The sequence below is a fragment of the Phocoena phocoena genome, chromosome 8 (genome assembly GCF_963924675.1).
Source record: "Phocoena phocoena chromosome 8, mPhoPho1.1, whole genome shotgun sequence".
Classification (NCBI taxonomy): Eukaryota; Metazoa; Chordata; class Mammalia; order Artiodactyla; family Phocoenidae; genus Phocoena; species Phocoena phocoena.
Window position 1 is genome coordinate 43,824,398 of NC_089226.1, and position 9,139 is coordinate 43,833,536.

At 40.0% G+C, this 9,139-nt stretch overlaps 1 pseudogene; it reads right to left on the reverse strand.

Moving 5' to 3' along the window:
- Window positions 1-6,996: 6,996 nt before the first annotated feature.
- Window positions 6,997-8,860, reverse strand: LOC136126915 (disks large homolog 3-like; annotated as a pseudogene).
- Between the last annotated feature and the right edge of the window lie 279 nt (window positions 8,861-9,139).

Below are 9,139 nucleotides of genomic sequence, written 5' to 3' on the forward strand. Positions count from 1 at the left end.
TTTCACTATTTTTAAAGACCCCTGATTTGTTAAAATAAATATGGTATACTGTAAATATTACAAAAATATATGCTGATTGAATTACTAGTGACCATTGAACAATGTGGTGGGGGGTGTTAGGAGTCCCCACCCTCTGTGAAGTCAAAAATCCAAGTATAACTTATAGCTGGCCCTCTGTATCCATGGTCCCTCCTTAACTATAGTTCCCTATTGGTGGATTCAACCAACCTCAGATTGTGTAGTACTGTAGTGTTGACTATTGAAAAATCTGCTAAGTGGACCTGTGAAGTTCAAACCCATGTTGTTCAACGGTCAACTGTACTCTTAGTTTCTGGAGTTGTAGTTTACATCATTGTCTTTCAGACATACTTATTTTAAATGATGAAAAATGAACTGAAATATTATGAAACAGATATTCAAAAGTTTAACCAATGAAATATTTTTTACATGAGATCTTGAAAATGATAATGTTACAAGTAGAAGGTCACTGTTCACAAAAATAGAGAATGTTAACTTTAACACATTTGGCAGAGAAACATCTGGATTTCTTTTTTATCTTAGTATGAATAATATCCTTGAGCTGGCCCCATTACAGCCTGATGTCATTTAGGGTGCCTAGCAGATGTTTTCTGCTTTCCTTCTTATTTATATTTTCCTTCTCACTATATTAGTTCCCTTTCTTTCCCACTTTCCAGCTCATAGAATTCTTTTTCCAGAGAAGTAATATGGGTCAATAAAATATGTAATAGAACCTGATAATACTTCATAACATTTTTTATTTTCAAAATTATTTGAAAATCATCATTACTCCTATTATTTTATAGGTTAGTAAAATGTGACTGCATTTTATTAAAAGAATTGTGTTACCTGTGCTGGTCACATTATTTTTTAATTTCTCCTTTCAAATGGCAGGTACTATATAAAAGTTGCTATTTTACTTGTCATACCAAGTAGATATGGTAAAGGCCTATTAGGCTCCTAGTTGGCTCAACCACTGTATAAAATTACTCCCTAGGGTATATTTTTTAATGCTGTTTCCAGACTGGTTTTGAATAACTGAAGTATTCACACTTCCCATGGGAAGATATTTCATAGCATGACTTTAGTATTAGAACACTTTTCCTGAAACTCTATTTAAACTTTCTGTTCTTGTATTACAATATGATCTTATTTTCCTTCAGTCCTCTAAACACATTCTGCTTTGATTTTTATGAATTCCTGACTCATTTATCTCATGACCAACTGAGTATTTTGTCATTAATATTTCCCATAAAATAATTTATATTAATTCAGCTATTCAAAGAAATGGAGAAAAGCATAAGCATATATTATTCAGAACCATAGATAATTGATCAAATATATAATTTTTAAATGTCTATTAAATGATATCTATTAAGCTGACTCACTTTGAAGACTTTAAGGAAAGAAAATGTATGTTATAAATATAGTAAAACATTGAATTAGAAACATTGGTAGTGGGACTTCCCTGGTGGCACAGTGGTTAAGAACTTGCCTGCCAATGCAGGGTACATGGGTTTGAGCCGTGGTCTGGGAAGATCCCACATGCTGCGGAGCAACTAAGCCTGTGCACCACAACTACTGAGCCTGTGCTCTCGAGCCACAACTACTGAGCCCACGTGCCACAACTACTGAAGTCCGTGTGCCTAGAGCTCGTGCTCCACAACAAGAGAAGCCACAGCAATAAGAAGCCTGTGCACCTCAACAAAGAGTAGCGCCCACTCGCTGCAAATAGAGAAAGGCTGAGCAGCAACGAAGACCCAACAACGAAGACCCAACGCAGCCAAAAATAAATAAATAAATGTACTTTTTAAAAAAAGAAACACTGGTAGGACACAGAATGATTGAAAAATTATGAATAATTGGCCTATCCCAGCCCTGGATATTAGCTTAATCTTAAATTATCTGAAGGCAATTGTTCTGTATATTGTCCTAAGATTAGCCAAGAAATAAATGTACCCTTTCAGTCTTTGAAATTTTGGTGAATATGACTGATACGAATAAGACAAATAAATGTATAAATAAATAAAACTCCAAGAATAACATTATGATATATAAAATTTAATGCAAGCACATTGGACTTGGTAGAAATAATGGTGACCAAATAAAATTCCCAATAGTATGAGTTATAAATGATAACATTTTATGCAGACAAAAACTAATAAATGGATCAACTCTTAGTTTAAAATTTTATTTTAAAAAATTATTAATAAAAATAACTTCAGTAAATTTAAAATGAAATGGCAAAATTGTGAATGGCTAGCTGTGAAAGAAAATTGGTCAACAGATTATACTGACATAATGACATCCATCCAGCCAAATATATTTTTATTTTCCCCCAAATATTTTCACCAAAAAAAATCAATTTTTGTTGTAACTCTGATTAAAATATTTTACTTTTGTGAATGAAAAGCAAAATGATCTCAGAATCAAAATCTAAAGTTAAATACATATTTGCTGAAAACAGATCAAAATATTCTGTATCTATATTTAAAACATAATAAAGACCTTCTGATTTTTAAAAATAAAAATAAATTATTTTGATAAGACTTGGGATAGACCAATTCTTCAATATTAATTCATTTAATAAAAATTTGCCAAGGAACTTTTAATTGGCAACATGTGCTTAGTTATAAGAAGCAAATTGCTGTGAATATGGATTTCAAAATCTGTAAAGCTTATAGAGAATTGTATACTGTAAATACAGTAAAGCTTCTTAAATAAAAATTGGACATACTTTTACATAAATGCTTCTAAAAAGTGTACTAATATATTTACAACACTTTATGGTTCACAACACATTTTCAAAAATTTTTTTCAATTGATCTTCCTAACAACCTATTTTTAGGTTAGAAAGCATGTGAACCAGAGAAGTGAGGCAATATGCTCAAGCTATATATTTGGATTCAATGTCAAGTCTTCTTACTCCAAATTTAGGCTCTTCTCATTACTTGTTTTTGATTACTATATTGATATCCAACTACTTTTTATTATATTCCTTAATTTTATTTTTCTTATATATTGATAAAAACTCACAGCTTATATAAGCAATTTAACAAAATTTTAGAATTACCTTTGGGAAACAAACAGAAACAAAACAAAAATAAACATTTCCTTACTTTTCAGCAAATCAAATCTAATACACATTTTACATTGAATAAAAGAAAGTGAAGTTTGTGTTTTCAAAACGCAGCAAATTGAATTAACTTTTAAGAGAATTAAATATATTTTCTAAAACTACTGAGCCAGATGAAAACAAAGAACCCCTTCTACTACCTACAAGATTCTCATATATTTTCAGACCATGAAAGATCATATGCTGAAAGATTTTTCCCTAATCACCACACACACACACACACACACACACACACACACACACACACACACACATCTTGTTCCCCTCCAGTATTCTATACTGGTTCTGTTTTGGGAGGTATCATTGACTATTTAACCTGTAACTTTCAGATATGAGAACTCACACTTGAACTGGATCGTATGGTGAGTATAGCTTCAAGTAGGAGGTATAATTTGTTTGGAACTTTAAAAATGTATCAGTTTTTTGATTTTTTTATTTATTTATTTTTGGCTGTGTTGGGTCTTCGTTTCTGTGCAAGGGCTTTCTCTAGTTGTGGCAAGCGGGGGCCACTCTTCATCGCGGTGCGCGGGCCTCTCACTGTCGCAGCCTCTCTTGTTGCGGAGCACAAGCTCCAGATGCGCAGGCTCAGTAGTTGTGGCTCACGGGCCTAGTTGCTCCAAGGCATGTGGGATCTTCCCAGACCAGGGCTCAAATCTGTGTCCCCTGCATTGGCAGGCAGATTCTCAACCACTGCGTCACCAGGGAAGCCCAAAATGTATAAGTTTTAAACAAGGAGATATTAGAAAAGAGAGAATGAATTAAAGAAAACAAAGCATTACAGAAATCACAGGACATATCAGGGCAAGAGGAAGTAATCCAGTTTGACTCATGTATAAGTCAGGCGAAATGTATTAATGAAGGATAGAGACATGGTGTGAAGATCCTTGAATGCAAATTCTCCACCCTATACCTAAAAACTTAACTATACTTACACTGATTTTTACATCATTTCTTTCAGACTCCAAAAGAAAAAAATGTAATACTCTCTCCATGTATGAACAAATGCTTCATCTAGTTATTGATCACATCTGACCATTTCCAGAATCTTGTTTTATTAGCTATTCCCTATTTTTCTTATATTTTAGCCCTCTATTTGTCTACCAGCTTGTTTCTTCACAAATTATATTCATGCTCTAATCTCCTCCATTTAAAATAAACAAAGCAATCCATAAATATTCTTCCTATATTCAGACTTTCTTTGGAGCTACCATCCTGATTTTGAAAGGAATCTTCTCACAGGAATAGTTCACCCCTTCTTTGCATCTCATGTCTCCTGTCCCACAGCAGGTAGGCTAACACTGTTCTAGCAGAGGTCACCATCCAGGATACTAATTGCCAAATCCAATCGATTTGTCTGAGTTGTCTTCTCAGTTAATCACTCTGCAGAATTTGACACTAAACTATTCTATTCCTAAAAATTGTTCAGTTCTTGTGATACATGGCACTACTCTCCCCATTCCTTTTTTTTAATTTCAACTATCATTTATTTAAATATGTATATATATATATATATATATATATATATATATATATATATATATGCCTCCATGGAAGGAACACTGGTAAACCAACTAGCGTCATGCTTGCTTTGAATCTCTGCTTTCCTTCCCTGGGAGGGGTAGAGGGTTGAACATCATTCAAACTACATTATTTAACATCAGAGAAATCAACAACACTCCCAGCTCACCCCCTCCTTACCAGAGTCATAATCGGACACCATTTTACCCCTCTTGCCTCCAATCCAGTGTACTGCGCGGGTAAAGCTGCTGCCTTTTTTTTTTTTTTTTTTTTGGCGGTACGCGGGCCTCTCACTGTTGTGGCCTCTCCCGTTGCGGAGCACAGGCTCCGGACGCGCAGGCTCAGTGGCCATGGCTCACGGGCCCAGCCGCTCCGCGGCATGTCGGATCTTCCCGGACCAGGGCACGAACCCGTGTCCCCTGCATCGGCAGGCGGACTCTCAACCACTGTGCCACCAGCAAAGCCCGCTGCTGCCCTTTCTTTACTCACATTCTGGGCTCCACACTTTACAGTTAGCCTCATCATGCTGGTAGGAGAACTGTTAACAGACTTCCTAAATCTGGCTGGTAGCACTCAAAGCATCTTCAACATGTATCCTTTACACCAGTTGTAACACAGTGGGCTAGGAAACAACAGGCTCAACCCTGGGGCCAAGCATGTCCACACTCTTCTCCCCTGGGTCGTGCCTCCAGCGTGGGGCTGAAGGAGGCATGGTGGCTTCAAAGGAGCATGGTGGGGCGGGGCCCGGGCCACACCTGCCGCCTGCATTTGTGGTCAGAGAAAAACCTTCTTGACCACAATCACCGCCATCTGACTCTGGGAAAAAGCAACAAGTTTTCACATCTCAACAGTAAGTGAATCTCAGCTCTACAGCTCAAATTGACAGCATTAAAGTCTACTTTCTTCTTGAAGAAATAGTAAGCTACCAGCTGTTGGTGAGGGATTGGGGTAGGTAGGGCATATGAAGCAGCTGCGAAAAAAACCCAAATCAAACTTTGCATTACGCGGCTGGCCAAGCTCAGGGCCATCCCACTGTCTCTGCGCAGAGCTGGAAGGCAAGTGACTTTCCGTCCCTGCCAGTGGGCCCCATGACAGGGCGGCCTCAGCTGAGCCCAGCATGTCCCTGGCAGGTGAGTGAAGGGACACGTTACAATAGGAGGCCCAGCTCCTGTCGGTTCTCACCTGCCCCCACTTCCCTTTCTGCTGACAGGATGGCCAAGCCCGGGTTGCCTAATCTATCATGAGGCCCGGCTACTCCAGAACATCTTGAGCCTTTAGAACATAGTCAAATTGGATTCTACACATTCACTTAAATAGTAAAAGTAAAATTTGGAAGAATGAAGAGGCTGACACAGTAGCACAACATGATTTTGGTTTAAGAGCAGCTTAAAAATGAACAAAAAGGAAACCTTTCATGCAGACACATCAGGTGGCATAAAACAATCGGCAATTTAATACCGTGGGAGCACCGTTAGCCATTCTCTCACTCCCCACTCGCGGGCCTGACTGTGCCCCAAGGGCAGCATTGGCTCTAGGGTCACAGCTCCAAGCCTCTGGCCCCTGGGCAAAAGCCCTTTCTCACCATCCTCCAGCTGACCCCTCCTAAAGAAAAGCCCAGGTCTCAAAAGAATGACCAATGCAGGTGCCCTCCGTACAGCACTTAACTACCACTTTCACTCCCTCCCCAACCAGTTGAGATATAAGATGCCATCTGATTGGAATATGAAAATTAAAGCATTTCTCTAATAACACAGTACCATTGATGATATCTCCATAGATTTTCTAGTCCAAATGTGTGTAAATATATAATAAACTATATGAGAGTATATAATATATATAATTTCTATATATTTCTATAAATTTTATATATATATATTATATATATATGATACTTTCTATCGCCATGACCACGCCATCCCAAGCCTCAAGGCAGTGTACAGATGGTAGCAAAGCCTGGGAGCCTCTCCTCGCGGGGTGCATGGGGCTCACTTCATAAGCCGCACAGCAGTCCAGTCTGTCTTTTCATCAGTCCTCCTCTCTTCTCTTCGCTTCAGCTTGGTTTTATGCAAACAATGACTCTGATGGATTTGACTTGTGCTAGTGCTTGGGAAAGGTCCATGCAGGAATGGGCACAGTCACATGACGAGTAAGATGGCGTCATCCCCCAAAATAAACTAAAACAAAACAAAAATTAACAGAACAGGACTAGAAAACTCAATTTTTTGGACATATCTAGAAAAGGGGACAAGAACAGTAGTCGTTTGTTCTCCCCATGGAGACAGGAATGAAGAGGGAGGAGGGGAGGGGGAGTTGATATCTTCTGTTCACAGTAGAATGGTTGGAGGGGATTCTTCAGAGTTTTTCAGGGGAGGGACCCAAATGTAGTGCCCAGACTGGTCCTCAGTGATTTCTTTGATTTTGTTTTAAATCTCTTCCAGTGAGTCACCCTGTACAATGGCTGTGAAGTATTCTTCAAACTCCTGCTCCAGTTCCATGGCTTTGTCATAGGTCTTATTTGCTTGTTCATACCTCCGCCGTCAGTTCATTTCCATAAGCACTTCAATGGACTTGGGCTTGATGAAAATGGCAATGGGATAAAGTTGTGACTGCTGCAGCCTCTTGATAGCATTGCCAGAAACATCTAAGATGCAGTGCTTGCCCCCTCCCCAACTCCCTTCACTGACTAGATGCTGGTCCCATAGAGATTATCATTGAAATTGGCCTGCCTCAATGAACTTGTCCTGAATATCCTTCTCCATCTGTTCTCGGGAGACCACAAAGTGGTAGTCTTGCCCATCCACTTCATCATCACGCTGAGGCCAGGTAGTATGTTGTACACAAAATCCAAATTTATGCGGGAACTCCGAAATCAGGTCATTGTTGACTCTGTCCTTCATTGGGCCCAGGATGATGACAGGCCTTGCATAGTGAATTTCTTGCTGTGTCTCTGGCTCGTATGACAAAATAGCATCCTCCTGTCCTTTGGAACTTCTTTCACTGTCACTGGTGTTGGACGTCACTCCCTGTTACTGTAAGCTGCTCTCCTATACCATGTTTTCTTTGCTCTTGTAAAATGAAAACTTTTGAGAGAGGCGGAAACTCTTTTTATGTTTCGTTTTTTTTTTTTTTTTGACATCTTTATTGGAGTATAATTGCTTTACAATGGTGTGTTACTTTCTGCTGTATAACAAAGTGAATCAGCTATACATATACATATATCCCCATATCCCCTTCCTCTTGTGTCTTCCTCCCACCCTCCCCATCCCACCCCACTAGGTGGTCACAAAGCACCGAGCTGACCTCCCTGTGCTATGTGGCTGCTTCCCACTAGCTATCTATTTTACATTTGGTAGTGTATATATGTCCATGCCACTCTCTCACTTTGTCCCAGCTTACCCTTCCCCCTCATTGTGTCCTCAAGTCCATTTTCTACATCTGCATCTTTATTCCTGTCCTGCCCCTAGGTTCTTCAGAACCATTTTTTTTCTTTTTAGATTCCATACATATGTGTTAGCATATGGTATTTTTCTCTTTCTGACTTATTTCACTCTGTATGACAGTCTCTAGGTCCATCCACCTCACTACAAATAACTCAATTTCGTTTCATTTTATGGCTGAGTAATATTCCATTGTATATATGTGCCACATCTTCTTTATCCATTCATCTGTCAACGGACACTTAGGTTGCTTCCATGTCCTGGCTATTGTAAACAGTGTTGCAATGAACATTGTGGTACATGACTCTTTTTGAATTATGATTTTCTCAGGGTATATGCCCAGTAGTGGGATTTCTGGGTCTATGGCAGTTCTATTTTTAGTTTTCTAAAGAACCTCCACACTGTTCTCCATAGTGGCTGATGGACCTGCTAGACACAATCATCCCCCTCCTGGCATGAAACTTCACGGTTTTCAGTAGAGCCCTTTCTTTCTTTTCCACCCTCTTCCTACTGGGGATCACACTGATTTGCTCACTTTCTCCGTGTGGGGTCACCAGTCTCACCTGCCACCACTCATCATCAGAGGCGTTAATGACAGTAGAATGTCACCAAAGGAGAAGCTGAGGCCTTGGCTTGGCAGGCAGCGGTCCCAAGTCTGGTCATAATCAACCAAGGCCCTACATACAAGGACCTCTTCTCACTCGTTTGCAGGGACCGACCCAGACCCAGAGCTCATGCTGCTGTTCATCATTTGCTCTTGCAAGTCATGTATCTTCGATTCAAAGCGACTGTATTCTGGTGCCAGGTGGGAGTCCAGGTCTAGTGCTGAGAAAGTGTCAGCTCAGGCCGGCCCCTCAGTCTCTTGCGGAAGACCACGGACCTAAAGCGGGGCATGTTGGGGGAGGGGAGGAGGAGGGGGAGGGGGATAGGAGGAGGGGGAGGGAGGAGGAGGAGTTGCCTAAGCACACGAGGCGGGGCGGGGGGGAGGAAGGAGAGGCGCCCGCCACCCTCTGCCTCTCTCCCATTCTTA